The sequence below is a fragment of the Sceloporus occidentalis genome, unplaced genomic scaffold (assembly GCF_023333645.1).
Source record: "Sceloporus occidentalis isolate IW3139 unplaced genomic scaffold, rSceOcc1.0.p SCAF_300, whole genome shotgun sequence".
NCBI classification, from domain to species: domain Eukaryota; kingdom Metazoa; phylum Chordata; class Lepidosauria; order Squamata; family Phrynosomatidae; genus Sceloporus; species Sceloporus occidentalis.
Genome location: NW_028317280.1, coordinates 396,142 through 417,009, shown reverse-complemented (window position 1 = coordinate 417,009; position 20,868 = coordinate 396,142). Strand labels below are relative to the sequence as shown.

The 20,868-nt window shown below is 37.8% G+C and overlaps 8 non-coding genes across 8 annotated transcripts; all 8 read right to left on the bottom strand.

The window, feature by feature from the left end:
• Window positions 1–4,803: 4,803 nt before the first annotated feature.
• TRNAA-UGC (transfer RNA alanine (anticodon UGC)) lies at window positions 4,804–4,876 on the bottom strand. The gene has a single exon. It is a non-coding gene; the product is annotated as a tRNA-Ala (tRNA).
• Window positions 4,877–6,833: 1,957 nt separating this feature from the next.
• On the bottom strand, window positions 6,834–6,906 carry TRNAA-AGC (transfer RNA alanine (anticodon AGC)). The gene has a single exon. It is a non-coding gene; the product is annotated as a tRNA-Ala (tRNA).
• A 521-nt stretch (window positions 6,907–7,427) lies between these two features.
• Window positions 7,428–7,500, bottom strand: TRNAA-UGC (transfer RNA alanine (anticodon UGC)). The gene has a single exon. It is a non-coding gene; the product is annotated as a tRNA-Ala (tRNA).
• A 4,708-nt stretch (window positions 7,501–12,208) lies between these two features.
• Window positions 12,209–12,281, bottom strand: TRNAA-UGC (transfer RNA alanine (anticodon UGC)). Its single transcript has one exon. It is a non-coding gene; the product is annotated as a tRNA-Ala (tRNA).
• Window positions 12,282–14,238: 1,957 nt separating this feature from the next.
• On the bottom strand, window positions 14,239–14,311 carry TRNAA-AGC (transfer RNA alanine (anticodon AGC)). Its single transcript has one exon. It is a non-coding gene; the product is annotated as a tRNA-Ala (tRNA).
• A 521-nt stretch (window positions 14,312–14,832) lies between these two features.
• On the bottom strand, window positions 14,833–14,905 carry TRNAA-UGC (transfer RNA alanine (anticodon UGC)). The gene has a single exon. It is a non-coding gene; the product is annotated as a tRNA-Ala (tRNA).
• Window positions 14,906–17,783: 2,878 nt separating this feature from the next.
• On the bottom strand, window positions 17,784–17,856 carry TRNAA-UGC (transfer RNA alanine (anticodon UGC)). Its single transcript has one exon. It is a non-coding gene; the product is annotated as a tRNA-Ala (tRNA).
• A 2,712-nt stretch (window positions 17,857–20,568) lies between these two features.
• TRNAA-UGC (transfer RNA alanine (anticodon UGC)) lies at window positions 20,569–20,641 on the bottom strand. The gene has a single exon. It is a non-coding gene; the product is annotated as a tRNA-Ala (tRNA).
• Between the last annotated feature and the right edge of the window lie 227 nt (window positions 20,642–20,868).

Here is a 20,868-nt window from a genome sequence, read left to right as displayed (position 1 = left end):
ATTATGATGTTGTCATGATGATGTCATCATGAACCCATTATGATGTTGCCATGATGATGTCATCATGAACCCATTATGATGTCATCATGATGATGTCATCATGAACCCATTATGATGTCGTCATGATGATGTCATCATGAACCCTTTATGATGTCGTCATGATAATGTCATCATGAACCCATTATGATGTTGTCATGATGATGTCATTATGAACCCATTATGATGATGTCATTATGAACCCATTGTGATGATGTCACCACGAACCCATTATGATGTGGTCATGATGATGTCATCATGAACTAATTATGATGTCGTCATGATGATGTCATCATGAACCCATTATTATGTCATCATGCACCCATTATGATGTCATCATGACGATGTCTTCATTAACCCATTACAATGACATCATGATGATGTCATCATTAACCCATTATGATGTTGTCATGATGATGTCATCATGAACCCATTATGATGTTGCCATGATGATGTCATCATGAACCCATTATGATGTCATCATGATGATGTCATCATGAACCCATTATGATGATGTCATCATGAACCCATTATGATGTTGTCATGATGATATCATCATGAACCCATTATTATGTCATCATGCACCCATTATGATGTCATCATGACGATGTCTTCATTAACCCATTACAATGACATCATGATGATGTCATCATTAACCCATTATGATGATGTCATCATGAACCCATTATGATGTTGTCATGATGATAGCATCATGAACCCATTATGATGTCGTCATGATGATGTCATCATGAACCCATTGTGATGATGTCATCATGAACCCATTGTGATGTCATCATGATGATGTCATCATGAACCCATTGTGATGTCATCATGATGCTAGCGCTCTACTATTTGAGCTAATTCCCCTACATAACTTTCTACCTTTTAGGTGAAACAGGGAAACAGTGTATTTGCTGCAAGTAATGTACTGATGGGCTTGCTGCATGTACTGCTCTAATTACACATGAAACCAAGAAAACACTTGAAAAGCACATGAAAAATCTGTGGAAAAGCATAAGGTCTATATAGTTTGTTTCCCTCCAATTTATTGCCAGCGTTAAGCACAAAATTATTGAAAATGTATAAAGTATAAATAAAGTAACTGGAGAATGCAGGCATCTATCCTGCTACTTCTTGCATGCTAAGCGAGCGCTCTACCATTTGAGCTAATTCCCCTTGATAGTGTCACTTGTTTTAGGTGAAACATGGAAACAGTGTATTTGCTGCATGTAATGTACTGATGGGCTTGCTGAAACCAAGAAAACACTTGAAAAGCACATGAAAAATCTGTGGAAAAGCATAAGGTCTATATAGTTGGTTTCCCTCCAATTTATTGCCAGCGTTAAGCACAAAATTATTGAAAATTTATAAAGTATAGATAAAGTATAGATAAAGTATAGATAAAGTAACTGGAGAATGCAGGCATCGATCCCGCTACCTATCGCATGCTAAGCGAGCACTCTACCATCCGAGCTAATTCCCCTTGATAGTGGTGTCCCTTGTTTTAGGTGAAACAGGGAAACAGTGTATTTGCTGCATGTAATGTACTGATGGGCTTGCTGAAACCAAGAAAACACTTGAAAAGCACATGAAAAATCTGTGGGAAAGCATAAGGTCTATATAGTTTGTTTCCCTCCAATTTATTGCCAGCGTTAAGCACAACATTATTGAAAATGTATAAAGTATAAATAATTAACTGGAGAATGCGGGCATTGATCCCGCTGCCTCTCGCATGCAAAGCGAGCGCTCTACCATTTGAGCTACTTCCCCTACATAACTTTCTACCTTTTAGTTGAAACTGGGAAACAGTGTATTTGCTGCAAGAAATGTACTGATGGGCTTGCTGCATGTACTGCTCTAATTACACATGAAACCAAGAAAACACTTGAAAAGCACATGAAAAATCTGTGGGAAAGCATAAGGTCATCATGATGACCATTGTGATGATGTCATCATGATGATGTCATCATGAACCCATTATGATGTCGCCATGATGATGTCATCATAAACCCACTATGATGATGTCATCATGAACACATTGTGATGTCATCATGATGATGTCATCATAAACCCATTATGATGTCGTCATCATGAACCCATTATGATGTCGTCATCATGAACCCATTATGATGTCGTCATCATGAAACCATTATGATGTTACCATGATGATGTCATCATGAACCCATTATGATGTCGTCATGATGATGTCATCATGAACCCATTATGATGTCGTCATGATGATGTCATCATGAACCCATTATGATGTCGTCATGATGTCATCATGAACCCATTATGATTATGTCATCATGAACCCTTTATGATGTCGTCATGATAATGTCATGATGAACCCATTATGATGTTGTCATGATGACGTCATCATGAACCCATTATGATGTTGTCATGATGATGTCATCATGAACCCATTATGATTTCATCATGATGTCATCATGAACCCATTATGATGATGTCATCATGAACCTATTATGATGGTTTCATGATGATGTCATCATGAACCCATTATGATGTCGTCGTGATGATGTCACCATGAACCCATTATGATGATGTCATCATGAACACATTGTGATGTCATCATGATGATGTCATCATAAACCCATTATGATGCTGTCATGATGATGTCATCATGAACCCATTATGATGTTGCCATGATGATGTCATCATGAACCCATTATGATGTCATCATGATGATGTCATCATGAACCCATTATGATGTCGTCATGATGATGTCATCATGAACCCTTTATGATGTCGTCATGATAATGTCATCATGAACCCATTATGATGTTGTCATGATGATGTCATTATGAACCCATTATGATGATGTCATTATGAACCCATTGTGATGATGTCACCACGAACCCATTATGATGTGGTCATGATGATGTCATCATGAACTAATTATGATGTCGTCATGATGATGTCATCATGAACCCATTATTATGTCATCATGCACCCATTATGATGTCATCATGACGATGTCATCATGAACCCATTATGATGACGTCATGATGATGTCATCATGAACCCATTACGATGACATCATGATGATGTCTTCATTAACCCATTACGATGACATCATGATGATGTCATCATTAACCCATTATGATGATGTCATCATGAACCCATTATGATGTTGTCATGATGATATCATCATGAACCCATTATGATGTCGTCATGATGATGTCATCATGAACCCATTGTGATGATGTCATCATGAACCCATTGTGATGTCATCATGATGATGTCATCATGAACCCATTGTGATGTCATCATGATGCTAGCGCTCTACTATTTGAGCTAATTCCCCTACATAACTTTCTACCTTTTAGGTGAAACAGGGAAACAGTGTATTTGCTGCAAGTAATGTACTGATGGGCTTGCTGCATGTACTGCTCTAATTACACATGAAACCAAGAAAACACTTGAAAAGCACATGAAAAATCTGTGGAAAAGCATAAGGTCTATATAGTTTGTTTCCCTCCAATTTATTGCCAGCGTTAAGCACAAAATTATTGAAAATTTATAAAGTATAAATAAAGTAACTGGAGAATGCAGGCATCGATCCTGCTACCTCTCGCATGCTAAGCGAGCACTCTACCATTTGAGCTAATTCCCCTTGATAGTGTCCCTTGTTTTAGGTGAAACATGGAAACAGTGTATTTGCTGCATGTAATGTACTGATGGGCTTGCTGAAACCAAGAAAACACTTGAAAAGCACATGAAAAATCTTTGGAAAAGCATAAGGTCTATATAGTTTGTTTCCCTCCAATTTATTGCCAGCGTTAAGCACAAAATTATTGAAAATTTATAAAGTATAAATAAAGTAACTGGAGAATGCAGGCATCGATCCGGCTACCTCTCGCATGCTAAGGGAGCACTCTACCATCTGAGCTAATTCCCCTTGATAGTGTCCCTTGTTTTAGGTGAAACATGGAAACAGTGTATTTGCTGCATGTAATGTACTGATGGGCTTGCTGAAACCAAGAAAACACTTGAAAAGCACATGAAAAATCTTTGGAAAAGCATAAGGTCTATATAGTTTGTTTCCCTCCAATTTATTGCCAGCGTTAAGCACAAAATTATTGAAAATTTATAAAGTATAAATAAAGTAACTGGAGAATGCAGGCATCGATCCGGCTACCTCTCGCATGCTAAGCGAGCACTCTACCATTTGAGCTAATTCCCCTTGATGCTAAGCGAGCACTCTACCATTTGAGCTAATTCTGCTACATACCTTTCTTCTTTTTAGGTTAAACAGGGAAACAGTGTATTTGCTGCAAGTAATGCACTGATGGCTTGCTGCATGTACTGCTCTAATTACACATGAAACCAAGAAAACACTTGAAAAGCACATGAAAAATCTGTGGAAAAGCATAAGGTCTATATAGTTGGTTTCCCTCCAATTTATTGCCAGCGTTAAGCACAAAATTATTGAAAATTTATAAAGTATAAATAAAGTAACTGGAGAATGCAGGCATCGATCCCGCTACCTCTCGCATGCTAAGCGAGCACTCTACCATCCGAGCTAATTCCCCTTGATAGTGGTGTCCCTTGTTTTAGGTGAAACAGGGAAACAGTGTATTTGCTGCATGTAATGTACTGATGGGCTTGCTGAAACCAAGAAAACACTTGAAAAGCACATGAAAAATCTGTGGGAAAGCATAAGGTCTATATAGTTTGTTTCCCTCCAATTTATTGCCAGCGTTAAGCACAACATTATTGAAAATGTATAAAGTATAAATAATTAACTGGAGAATGCGGGCATTGATCCCGCTGCCTCTCGCATGCAAAGCGAGCGCTCTACCATTTGAGCTAATTCCCCTACATAACTTTCTACCTTTTAGTTGAAACTGGGAAACAGTGTATTTGCTGCAAGAAATGTACTGATGGGCTTGCTGCATGTACTGCTCTAATTACACATGAAACCAAGAAAACACTTGAAAAGCACATGAAAAATCTGTGGGAAAGCATAAGGTCATCATGATGACCATTGTGATGATGTCATCATGATGATGTCATCATGAACCCATTATGATGTCGCCATGATGATGTCATCATAAACCCACTATGATGATGTCATCATGAACACATTGTGATGTCATCATGATGATGTCATCATAAACCCATTATGATGTCGTCATCATGAACCCATTATGATGTCGTCATCATGAACCCATTATGATGTCGTCATCATGAAACCATTATGATGTTACCATGATGATGTCATCATGAACCCATTATGATGTCGTCATGATGATGTCATCATGAACCCATTATGATGTCGTCATGATGATGTCATCATGAACCCATTATGATGTCGTCATGATGTCATCATGAACCCATTATGATTATGTCATCATGAACCCTTTATGATGTCGTCATGATAATGTCATGATGAACCCATTATGATGTTGTCATGATGACGTCATCATGAACCCATTATGATGTTGTCATGATGATGTCATCATGAACCCATTATGATGTCATCATGATGTCATCATGAACCCATTATGATGATGTCATCATGAACCTATTATGATGGTTTCATGATGATGTCATCATGAACCCATTATGATGTTGTCGTGATGATGTCACCATGAACCCATTATGATGTCATCATGATGATGTCATCATGAACCCATTATGATGTCATCATGATGTCATCATGAACCCATTATGATGATGTCATCATGAACCTATTATGATGGTTTCATGATGATGTCATCATGAACCCATTATGATGTCGTCGTGATGATGTCACCATGAACCCATTATGATGATGTCATCATGAACACATTGTGATGTCATCATGATGATGTCATCATAAACCCATTATGATGCTGTCATGATGATGTCATCATGAACCCATTATGATGTTGCCATGATGATGTCATCATGAACCCATTATGATGTCATCATGATGATGTCATCATGAACCCATTATGATGTCGTCATGATGATGTCATCATGAACCCTTTATGATGTCGTCATGATAATGTCATCATGAACCCATTATGATGTTGTCATGATGATGTCATTATGAACCCATTATGATGATGTCATTATGAACCCATTGTGATGATGTCACCACGAACCCATTATGATGTGGTCATGATGATGTCATCATGAACTAATTATGATGTCGTCATGATGATGTCATCATGAACCCATTATTATGTCATCATGCACCCATTATGATGTCATCATGACGATGTCATCATGAACCCATTATGATGACGTCATGATGATGTCATCATGAACCCATTACGATGACATCATGATGATGTCTTCATTAACCCATTACGATGACATCATGATGATGTCATCATTAACCCATTATGATGATGTCATCATGAACCCATTATGATGTTGTCATGATGATATCATCATGAACCCATTATGATGTCGTCATGATGATGTCATCATGAACCCATTGTGATGATGTCATCATGAACCCATTGTGATGTCATCATGATGATGTCATCATGAACCCATTGTGATGTCATCATGATGCTAGCGCTCTACTATTTGAGCTAATTCCCCTACATAACTTTCTACCTTTTAGGTGAAACAGGGAAACAGTGTATTTGCTGCAAGTAATGTACTGATGGGCTTGCTGCATGTACTGCTCTAATTACACATGAAACCAAGAAAACACTTGAAAAGCACATGAAAAATCTGTGGAAAAGCATAAGGTCTATATAGTTTGTTTCCCTCCAATTTATTGCCAGCGTTAAGCACAAAATTATTGAAAATTTATAAAGTATAAATAAAGTAACTGGAGAATGCAGGCATCGATCCTGCTACCTCTCGCATGCTAAGCGAGCGCTCTACCATTTGAGCTAATTCCCCTTGATAGTGTCCCTTGTTTTAGGAGAAACAGGGAAACAGTGTATTTGCTGCAAGTAATGTACTGATGTGCTTGCTGCATGTACTGCTCTAATTACACATGAAACCAAGAAAACACTTGAAAAGCACATGAAAAATCTGTGGAAAATCATGAGGTCTATATAGTTTGTTTCCCTCCAATTTATTGCCAGCGTTAAGCACAAAATTATTGAAAATGTATAAAGTATAAATAATGTAACTGGAGAATGCAGGCATCGATCCTGCTACCTCTCGCATGCCAAGCGAGCACTCTACCATTTGAGCTAATTCCCCTTGATAGTGTCCCTTGTTTTAGGTGAAACATGGAAACAGTGTATTTGCTGCATGTAATGTACTGATGGGCTTGCTGAAACCAAGAAAACACTTGAAAAGCACATGAAAAATCTGTGGAAAAGCATAAGGTCTATATAGTTTGTTTCCCTCCAATTTATTGCCAGCGTTAAGCACAAAATTATTGAAAATTTATAAAGTATAAATAAAGTAACTGGAGAATGCGGGCATTGATCCCGCTGCCTCTCGCATGCAAAGCGAGCGCTCTACCATTTGAGCTAATTCCCCTACATAACTGTCTACCTTTTAGTTGAAACTGGGAAACAGTGTATTTGCTGCAAGAAATGTACTGATGGGCTTGCTGCATGTACTGCTCTAATTACACATGAAACCAAGAAAACACTTGAAAAGCACATGAAAAATCTGTGGGAAAGCATAAGGTCATCATGATGACCATTGTGATGATGTCATCATGATGATGTCATCATGAACCCATTATGATGTCGCCATGATGATGTCATCATAAACCCACTATGATGATGTCATCATGAACACATTGTGATGTCATCATGATGATGTCATCATAAACCCATTATGATGTCGTCATCATGAACCCATTATGATGTCGTCATCATGAACCCATTATGATGTCGTCATCATGAAACCATTATGATGTTACCATGATGATGTCATCATGAACCCATTATGATGTCGTCATGATGATGTCATCATGAACCCATTATGATGTCGTCATGATGATGTCATCATGAACCCATTATGATGTCGTCATGATGTCATCATGAACCCATTATGATTATGTCATCATGAACCCTTTATGATGTCGTCATGATAATGTCATCATGAACCCATTATGATGTTGTCATGATGATGTCATCATGAACCCATTATGATGTTGTCATGATGATGTCATCATGAACCCATTATGATGTCATAATGATGTCATCATGAACCCATTATGATGATGTCATCATGAACCTATTATGATGGTTTCATGATGATGTCATCATGAACCCATTATGATGTCGTCGTGATGATGTCACCATGAACCCATTATGAAGATGTCATCATGAACACATTGTGATGTCATCATGATGATGTCATCATAAACCCATTATGATGTTGTCATGATGATGTCATCATGAACCCATTATGATGTTGCCATGATGATGTCATCATGAACCCATTATGATGTCATCATGATGATGTCATCATGAACCCATTATGATGATGTCATCATGAACCCATTATGATGTTGTCATGATGATATCATCATGAACCCATTATTATGTCATCATGCACCCATTATGATGTCATCATGACGATGTCTTCATTAACCCATTACAATGACATCATGATGATGTCATCATTAACCCATTATGATGATGTCATCATGAACCCATTATGATGTTGTCATGATGATAGCATCATGAACCCATTATGATGTCGTCATGATGATGTCATCATGAACCCATTGTGATGATGTCATCATGAACCCATTGTGATGTCATCATGATGATGTCATCATGAACCCATTGTGATGTCATCATGATGCTAGCGCTCTACTATTTGAGCTAATTCCCCTACATAACTTTCTACCTTTTAGGTGAAACAGGGAAACAGTGTATTTGCTGCAAGTAATGTACTGATGGGCTTGCTGCATGTACTGCTCTAATTACACATGAAACCAAGAAAACACTTGAAAAGCACATGAAAAATCTGTGGAAAAGCATAAGGTCTATATAGTTTGTTTCCCTCCAATTTATTGCCAGCGTTAAGCACAAAATTATTGAAAATGTATAAAGTATAAATAAAGTAACTGGAGAATGCAGGCATCTATCCTGCTACTTCTTGCATGCTAAGCGAGCGCTCTACCATTTGAGCTAATTCCCCTTGATAGTGTCACTTGTTTTAGGTGAAACATGGAAACAGTGTATTTGCTGCATGTAATGTACTGATGGGCTTGCTGAAACCAAGAAAACACTTGAAAAGCACATGAAAAATCTGTGGAAAAGCATAAGGTCTATATAGTTTGTTTCCCTCCAATTTATTGCCAGCGTTAAGCACAAAATTATTGAAAATTTATAAAGTATAAATAAAGTAACTGGAGAATGCAGGCATCGATCCGGCTACCTCTCGCATGCTGAGCGAGTACTCTACCATTTGAGCTAATTCCCCTTGATGCTAAGCGAGCACTCTACCATTTGAGCTAATTCTCCTACATACCTTTCTTCTTTTTAGGTTAAACAGGGAAACAGTGTATTTGCTGCAAGTAATGCACTGATGGCTTGCTGCATGTACTGCTCTAATTACACATGAAACCAAGAAAACACTTGAAAAGCACATGAAAAATCTGTGGAAAAGCATAAGGTCTATATAGTTGGTTTCCCTCCAATTTATTGCCAGCGTTAAGCACAAAATTATTGAAAATTTATAAAGTATAGATAAAGTATAGATAAAGTAACTGGAGAATGCAGGCATCGATCCCGCTACCTATCGCATGCTAAGCTAGCACTCTACCATCCGAGCTAATTCCCCTTGATAGTGGTGTCCCTTGTTTTAGGTGAAACAGGGAAACAGTGTATTTGCTGCATGTAATGTACTGATGGGCTTGCTGAAACCAAGAAAACACTTGAAAAGCACATGAAAAATCTGTGGGAAAGCATAAGGTCTATATAGTTTGTTTCCCTCCAATTTATTGCCAGCGTTAAGCACAACATTATTGAAAATGTATAAAGTATAAATAATTAACTGGAGAATGCGGGCATCATGTCATCATGAACCCATTATGATTATGTCATCATGAACCCTTTATGATGTCGTCATGATAATGTCATGATGAACCCATTATGATGTTGTCATGATGACGTCATCATGAACCCATTATGATGTTGTCATGATGATGTCATCATGAACCCATTATGATTTCATCATGATGTCATCATGAACCCATTATGATGATGTCATCATGAACCTATTATGATGGTTTCATGATGATGTCATCATGAACCCATTATGATGTCGTCGTGATGATGTCACCATGAACCCATTATGATGATGTCATCATGAACACATTGTGATGTCATCATGATGATGTCATCATAAACCCATTATGATGCTGTCATGATGATGTCATCATGAACCCATTATGATGTTGCCATGATGATGTCATCATGAACCCATTATGATGTCATCATGATGATGTCATCATGAACCCATTATGATGTCGTCATGATGATGTCATCATGAACCCTTTATGATGTCGTCATGATAATGTCATCATGAACCCATTATGATGTTGTCATGATGATGTCATTATGAACCCATTATGATGATGTCATTATGAACCCATTGTGATGATGTCACCACGAACCCATTATGATGTGGTCATGATGATGTCATCATGAACTAATTATGATGTCGTCATGATGATGTCATCATGAACCCATTATTATGTCATCATGCACCCATTATGATGTCATCATGACGATGTCATCATGAACCCATTATGATGACGTCATGATGATGTCATCATGAACCCATTACGATGACATCATGATGATGTCTTCATTAACCCATTACGATGACATCATGATGATGTCATCATTAACCCATTATGATGATGTCATCATGAACCCATTATGATGTTGTCATGATGATATCATCATGAACCCATTATGATGTCGTCATGATGATGTCATCATGAACCCATTGTGATGATGTCATCATGAACCCATTGTGATGTCATCATGATGATGTCATCATGAACCCATTGTGATGTCATCATGATGCTAGCGCTCTACTATTTGAGCTAATTCCCCTACATAACTTTCTACCTTTTAGGTGAAACAGGGAAACAGTGTATTTGCTGCAAGTAATGTACTGATGGGCTTGCTGCATGTACTGCTCTAATTACACATGAAACCAAGAAAACACTTGAAAAGCACATGAAAAATCTGTGGAAAAGCATAAGGTCTATATAGTTTGTTTCCCTCCAATTTATTGCCAGCGTTAAGCACAAAATTATTGAAAATTTATAAAGTATAAATAAAGTAACTGGAGAATGCAGGCATCGATCCTGCTACCTCTCGCATGCTAAGCGAGCACTCTACCATTTGAGCTAATTCCCCTTGATAGTGTCCCTTGTTTTAGGTGAAACATGGAAACAGTGTATTTGCTGCATGTAATGTACTGATGGGCTTGCTGAAACCAAGAAAACACTTGAAAAGCACATGAAAAATCTTTGGAAAAGCATAAGGTCTATATAGTTTGTTTCCCTCCAATTTATTGCCAGCGTTAAGCACAAAATTATTGAAAATTTATAAAGTATAAATAAAGTAACTGGAGAATGCAGGCATCGATCCGGCTACCTCTCGCATGCTAAGGGAGCACTCTACCATCTGAGCTAATTCCCCTTGATGCTAAGCGAGCACTCTACCATTTGAGCTAATTCTGCTACATACCTTTCTTCTTTTTAGGTTAAACAGGGAAACAGTGTATTTGCTGCAAGTAATGCACTGATGGCTTGCTGCATGTACTGCTCTAATTACACATGAAACCAAGAAAACACTTGAAAAGCACATGAAAAATCTGTGGAAAAGCATAAGGTCTATATAGTTGGTTTCCCTCCAATTTATTGCCAGCGTTAAGCACAAAATTATTGAAAATTTATAAAGTATAAATAAAGTAACTGGAGAATGCAGGCATCGATCCCGCTACCTCTCGCATGCTAAGCGAGCACTCTACCATCCGAGCTAATTCCCCTTGATAGTGGTGTCCCTTGTTTTAGGTGAAACAGGGAAACAGTGTATTTGCTGCATGTAATGTACTGATGGGCTTGCTGAAACCAAGAAAACACTTGAAAAGCACATGAAAAATCTGTGGGAAAGCATAAGGTCTATATAGTTTGTTTCCCTCCAATTTATTGCCAGCGTTAAGCACAACATTATTGAAAATGTATAAAGTATAAATAATTAACAGGAGAATGCGGGCATTGATCCCGCTGCCTCTCGCATGCAAAGCGAGCGCTCTACCATTTGAGCTAATTCCCCTACATAACTTTCTACCTTTTAGTTGAAACTGGGAAACAGTGTATTTGCTGCAAGAAATGTACTGATGGGCTTGCTGCATGTACTGCTCTAATTACACATGAAACCAAGAAAACACTTGAAAAGCACATGAAAAATCTGTGGGAAAGCATAAGGTCATCATGATGACCATTGTGATGATGTCATCATGATGATGTCATCATGAACCCATTATGATGTCGCCATGATGATGTCATCATAAACCCACTATGATGATGTCATCATGAACACATTGTGATGTCATCATGATGATGTCATCATAAACCCATTATGATGTCGTCATCATGAACCCATTATGATGTCGTCATCATGAACCCATTATGATGTCGTCATCATGAAACCATTATGATGTTACCATGATGATGTCATCATGAACCCATTATGATGTCGTCATGATGATGTCATCATGAACCCATTATGATGTCGTCATGATGATGTCATCATGAACCCATTATGATGTCGTCATGATGTCATCATGAACCCATTATGATTATGTCATCATGAACCCTTTATGATGTCGTCATGATAATGTCATGATGAACCCATTATGATGTTGTCATGATGACGTCATCATGAACCCATTATGATGTTGTCATGATGATGTCATCATGAACCCATTATGATGTCATCATGATGTCATCATGAACCCATTATGATGATGTCATCATGAACCTATTATGATGGTTTCATGATGATGTCATCATGAACCCATTATGATGTTGTCGTGATGATGTCACCATGAACCCATTATGATGTCATCATGATGATGTCATCATGAACCCATTATGATGTCATCATGATGTCATCATGAACCCATTATGATGATGTCATCATGAACCTATTATGATGGTTTCATGATGATGTCATCATGAACCCATTATGATGTCGTCGTCATGATGTCACCATGTACCCATTATGATGATGTCATCATGAACACATTGTGATGTCATCATGATGATGTCATCATAAACCCATTATGATGTTGTCATGATGATGTCATCATGAACCCATTATGATGTTGCCATGATGATGTCATCATGAACCCATTATGATGTCATCATGATGATGTCATCATGAACCCATTATGATGTCGTCATGATGATGTCATCATGAACCCTTTATGATGTCGTCATGATAATGTCATCATGAACCCATTATGATGTTGTCATGATGATGTCATTATGAACCCATTATGATGATGTCATTATGAACCCATTGTGATGATGTCACCACGAACCCATTATGATGTCGTCATGATGATGTCATCATGAACTAATTATGATGTCGTCATGATGATGTCATCATGAACCCATTATTATGTCATCATGCACCCATTATGATGTCATCATGACGATGTCATCATGAACCCATTATGATGACGTCATGATGATGTCATCATGAACCCATTACGATGACATCATGATGATGTCTTCATTAACCCATTACGATGACATCATGATGATGTCATCATTAACCCATTATGATGATGTCATCATGAACCCATTATGATGTTGTCATGATGATATCATCATGAACCCATTATGATGTCGTCATGATGATGTCATCATGAACCCATTGTGATGATGTCATCATGAACCCATTGTGATGTCATCATGATGATGTCATCATGAACCCATTGTGATGTCATCATGATGCTAGCGCTCTACTATTTGAGCTAATTCCCCTACATAACTTTCTACCTTTTAGGTGAAACAGGGAAACAGTGTATTTGCTGCAAGTAATGTACTGATGGGCTTGCTGCATGTACTGCTCTAATTACACATGAAACCAAGAAAACACTTGAAAAGCACATGAAAAATCTGTGGAAAAGCATAAGGTCTATATAGTTTGTTTCCCTCCAATTTATTGCCAGCGTTAAGCACAAAATTATTGAAAATTTATAAAGTATAAATAAAGTAACTGGAGAATGCAGGCATCGATCCTGCTACCTCTCGCATGCTAAGCGAGCGCTCTACCATTTGAGCTAATTCCCCTTGATAGTGTCCTTTGTTTTAGGAGAAACAGGGAAACAGTGTATTTGCTGCAAGTAATGTACTGATGTGCTTGCTGCATGTACTGCTCTAATTACACATGAAACCAAGAAAACACTTGAAAAGCACATGAAAAATCTGTGGAAAATCATGAGGTCTATATAGTTTGTTTCCCTCCAATTTATTGCCAGCGTTAAGCACAAAATTATTGAAAATGTATAAAGTATAAATAATGTAACTGGAGAATGCAGGCATCGATCCTGCTACCTCTCGCATGCCAAGCGAGCACTCTACCATTTGAGCTAATTCCCCTTGATAGTGTCCCTTGTTTTAGGTGAAACATGGAAACAGTGTATTTGCTGCATGTAATGTACTGATGGGCTTGCTGAAACCAAGAAAACACTTGAAAAGCACATGAAAAATCTGTGGAAAAGCATAAGGTCTATATAGTTTGTTTCCCTCCAATTTATTGCCAGCGTTAAGCACAAAATTATTGAAAATTTATAAAGTATAAATAAAGTAACTGGAGAATGCGGGCATTGATCCCGCTGCCTCTCGCATGCAAAGCGAGCGCTCTACCATTTGAGCTAATTCCCCTACATAACTGTCTACCTTTTAGTTGAAACTGGGAAACAGTGTATTTGCTGCAAGAAATGTACTGATGGGCTTGCTGCATGTACTGCTCTAATTACACATGAAACCAAGAAAACACTTGAAAAGCACATGAAAAATCTGTGGGAAAGCATAAGGTCATCATGATGACCATTGTGATGATGTCATCATGATGATGTCATCATGAACCCATTATGATGTCGCCATGATGATGTCATCATAAACCCACTATGATGATGTCATCATGAACACATTGTGATGTCATCATGATGATGTCATCATAAACCCATTATGATGTCGTCATCATGAACCCATTATGATGTCGTCATCATGAACCCATTATGATGTCGTCATCATGAAACCATTATGATGTTACCATGATGATGTCATCATGAACCCATTATGATGTCGTCATGATGATGTCATCATGAACCCATTATGATGTCGTCATGATGATGTCATCATGAACCCATTATGATGTCGTCATGATGTCATCATGAACCCATTATGATTATGTCATCATGAACCCTTTATGATGTCGTCATGATAATGTCATCATGAACCCATTATGATGTTGTCATGATGATGTCATCATGAACCCATTATGATGTTGTCATGATGATGTCATCATGAACCCATTATGATGTCATAATGATGTCATCATGAACCCATTATGATGATGTCATCATGAACCTATTATGATGGTTTCATGATGATGTCATCATGAACCCATTATGATGTCGTCGTGATGATGTCACCATGAACCCATTCTGATGATGTCATCATGAACACATTGTGATGTCATCATGATGATGTCATCATAAACCCATTATGATGTTGTCATGATGATGTCATCATGAACCCATTATGATGTTGCCATGATGATGTCATCATGAACCCATTATGATGTCATCATGATGATGTCATCATGAACCCATTATGATGTCGTCATGATGATGTCATCATGAACCCTTTATGATGTCGTCATGATAATGTCATCATGAACCCATTATGATGTTGTCATGATGATGTCATTATGAACCCATTATGATGATGTCATTATGAACCCATTGTGATGATGTCACCACGAACCCATTATGATGTGGTCATGATGATGTCATCATGAACTAATTATGATGTCGTCATGATGATGTCATCATGAACCCATTATTATGTCATCATGCACCCATTATGATGTCATCATGACGATGTCATCATGAACCCATTATGATGACGTCATGATGATGTCATCATGAACCCATTACGATGACATCATGATGATGTCTTCATTAACCCATTACGATGACATCATGATGATGTCATCATTAACCCATTATGATGATGTCATCATGAACCCATTATGATGTTGTCATGATGATATCATCATGAACCCATTATTATGTCATCATGCACCCATTATGATGTCATCATGACGATGTCTTCATTAACCCATTACAATGACATCATGATGATGTCATCATTAACCCATTATGATGATGTCATCATGAACCCATTATGATGTTGTCATGATGATAGCATCATGAACCCATTATGATGTCGTCATGATGATGTCATCATGAACCCATTGTGATGATGTCATCATGAACCCATTGTGATGTCATCATGATGATGTCATCATGAACCCATTGTGATGTCATCATGATGCTAGCGCTCTACTATTTGAGCTAATTCCCCTACATAACTTTCTACCTTTTAGGTGAAACAGGGAAACAGTGTATTTGCTGCAAGTAATGTACTGATGGGCTTGCTGCATGTACTGCTCTAATTACACATGAAACCAAGAAAACACTTGAAAAGCACATGAAAAATCTGTGGAAAAGCATAAGGTCTATATAGTTTGTTTCCCTCCAATTTATTGCCAGCGTTAAGCACAAAATTATTGAAAATGTATAAAGTATAAATAAAGTAACTGGAGAATGCAGGCATCGATCCTGCTACTTCTTGCATGCTAAGCGAGCGCTCTACCATTTGAGCTAATTCCCCTTGATAGTGTCACTTGTTTTAGGTGAAACATGGAAACAGTGTATTTGCTGCATGTAATGTACTGATGGGCTTGCTGAAACCAAGAAAACACTTGAAAAGCACATGAAAAATCTGTGGAAAAGCATAAGGTCTATATAGTTTGTTTCCCTCCAATTTATTGCCAGCGTTAAGCACAAAATTATTGAAAATTTATAAAGTATAAATAAAGTAACTGGAGAATGCAGGCATCGATCCGGCTACCTCTCGCATGCTGAGCGAGTACTCTACCATTTGAGCTAATTCCCCTTGATGCTAAGTGAGCACTCTACCATTTGAGCTAATTCTCCTACATACCTTTCTTCTTTTTAGGTTAAACAGGGAAACAGTGTATTTGCTGCAAGTAATGCACTGATGGCTTGCTGCATGTACTGCTCTAATTACACATGAAACCAAGAAAACACTTGAAAAGCACATGAAAAATCTGTGGAAAAGCATAAGGTCTATATAGTTGGTTTCCCTCCAATTTATTGCCAGCGTTAAGCACAAAATTATTGAAAATTTATAAAGTATAGATAAAGTATAGATAAAGTAACTGGAGAATGCAGGCATCGATCCCGCTACCTATCGCATGCTAAGCGAGCACTCTACCATCCGAGCTAATTCCCCTTGATAGTGGTGTCCCTTGTTTTAGGTGAAACAGGGAAACAGTGTATTTGCTGCATGTAATGTACTGATGGGCTTGCTGAAACCAAGAAAACACTTGAAAAGCACATGAAAAATCTGTGGGAAAGCATAAGGTCTATATAGTTTGTTTCCCTCCAATTTATTGCCAGCGTTAAGCACAACATTATTGAAAATGTATAAAGTATAAATAATTAACTGGAGAATGCGGGCATCGATCCCGCTGCCTCTCGCATGCAAAGCGAGCGCTCTACCATTTGAGCTAATTCCCCTACATAACTTTCTACCTTTTAGTTGAAACTGGGAAACAGTGTATTTGCTGCAAGAAATGTACTGATGGGCTTGCTGCATGTACTGCTCTAATTACACATGAAACCAAGAAAACACTTGAAAAGCACATGAAAAATCTGTGGGAAAGCATAAGGTCATCATGATGACCATTGTGATGATGTCATCATGATGATGTCATCATGAACCCATTATGATGTCGCCATGATGATGTCATCATAAACCCACTATGATGATGTCATCATGAACACATTGTGATGTCATCATGATGATGTCATCATAAACCCATTATGATGTCGTCATCATGAACCCATTATGATGTCGTCATCATGAACCCATTATGATGTCGTCATCATGAAACCATTATGATGTTACCATGATGATGTCATCATGAACCCATTATGATGTCGTCATGATGATGTCATCATGAACCCATTATGATGTCGTCATGATGATGTCATCATGAACCCATTATGATGTCGTCATGATGTCATCATGAACCCATTATGATTATGTCATCATGAACCCTTTATGATGTCGTCATGATAATGTCATGATGAACCCATTATGATGTTGTCATGATGACGTCATCATGAACCCATTATGATGTTGTCATGATGATGTCATCATGAACCCATTATGATTTCATCATGATGTCATCATGAACCCATTATGATGATGTCATCATGAACCTATTATGATGGTTTCATGATGATGTCATCATGAACCCATTATGATGTCGTCGTGATGATGTCACCATGAACCCATTATGATGATGTCATCATGAACACATTGTGATGTCATCATGATGATGTCATCATAAACCCATTATGATGCTGTCATGATGATGTCATCATGAACCCATTATGATGTTGCCATGATGATGTCATCATGAACCCATTATGATGTCATCATGATGATGTCATCATGAACCCATTATGATGTCGTCATGATGATGTCATCATGAACCCTTTATGATGTCGTCATGATAATGTCATCATGAACCCATTATGATGTTGTCATGATGATGTCATTATGAACCCATTATGATGATGTCATTATGAACCCATTGTGATGATGTCACCACGAACCCATTATGATGTGGTCATGATGATGTCATCATGAACTAATTATGATGTCGTCATGATGATGTCATCATGAACCCATTATTATGTCATCATGCACCCATTATGATGTCATCATGACGATGTCATCATGAACCCATTATGATGACGTCATGATGATGTCATCATGAACCCATTACGATGACATCATGATGATGTCTTCATTAACCCATTACGATGACATCATGATGATGTCATCATTAACCCATTATGATGATGTCATCATGAACCCATTATGATGTTGTCATGATGATATCATCATGAACCCATTATGATGTCGTCATGATGATGTCATCATGAACCCATTGTGATGATGTCATCATGAACCCATTGTGATGTCATCATGATGATGTCATCATGAACCCATTGTGATGTCATCATGATGCTAGCGCTCTACTATTTGAGCTAATTCCCCTACATAACTTTCTACCTTTTAGGTGAAACAGGGAAACAGTGTATTTGCTGCAAGTAATGTACTGATGGGCTTGCTGCATGTACTGCTCTAATTACACATGAAACCAAGAAAACACTTGAAAAGCACATGAAAAATCTGTGGAAAAGCATAAGGTCTATATAGTTTGTTTCCCTCCAATTTATTGCCAGCGTTAAGCACAAAATTATTGAAAATTTATAAAGTATAAATAAAGTAACTGGAGAATGCAGGCATCGATCCTGCTACCTCTCGCATGCTAAGCGAGCACTCTACCATTTGAGCTAATTCCCCTTGATAGTGTCCCTTGTTTTAGGTGAAACATGGAAACAGTGTATTTGCTGCATGTAATGTACTGATGGGCTTGCTGAAACCAAGAAAACACTTGAAAAGCACATGAAAAATCTTTGGAAAAGCATAAGGTCTATATAGTTTGTTTCCCTCCAATTTATTGCCAGCGTTAAGCACAAAATTATTGAAAATTTATAAAGTATAAATAAAGTAACTGGAGAATGCAGGCATCGATCCGGCTACCTCTCGCATGCTAAGGGAGCACTCTACCATCTGAGCTAATTCCCCTTGATGCTAAGCGAGCACTCTACCATTTGAGCTAATTCTGCTACATACCTTTCTTCTTTTTAGGTTAAACAGGGAAACAGTGTATTTGCTGCAAGTAATGCACTGATGGCTTGCTGCATGTACTGCTCTAATTACACATGAAACCAAGAAAACACTTGAAAAGCACATGAAAAATCTGTGGAAAAGCATAAGGTCTATATAGTTGGTTTCCCTCCAATTTATTGCCAGCGTTAAGCACAAAATTATTGAAAATTTATAAAGTATAAATAAAGTAACTGGAGAATGCAGGCATCGATCCCGCTACCTCTCGCATGCTAAGCGAGCACTCTACCATCCGAGCTAATTCCCCTTGATAGTGGTGTCCCTTGTTTTAGGTGAAACAGGGAAACAGTGTATTTGCTGCATGTAATGTACTGATGGGCTTGCTGAAACCAAGAAAACACTTGAAAAGCACATGAAAAATCTGTGGGAAAGCATAAGGTCTATATAGTTTGTTTCCCTCCAATTTATTGCCAGCGTTAAGCACAACATTATTGAAAATGTATAAAGTATAAATAATTAACTGGAGAATGCGGGCATTGATCCCGCTGCCTCTCGCATGCAAAGCGAGCGCTCTACCATTTGAGCTAATTCCCCTACATAACTTTCTACCTTTTAGTTGAAACTGGGAAACAGTGTATTTGCTGCAAGAAATGTACTGATGGGCTTGCTGCATGTACTGCTCTAATTACACATGAAACCAAGAAAACACTTGAAAAGCACATGAAAAATCTGTGGGAAAGCATAAGGTCATCATGATGACCATTGTGATGATGTCATCATGATGATGTCATCATGAACCCATTATGATGTCGCCATGATGA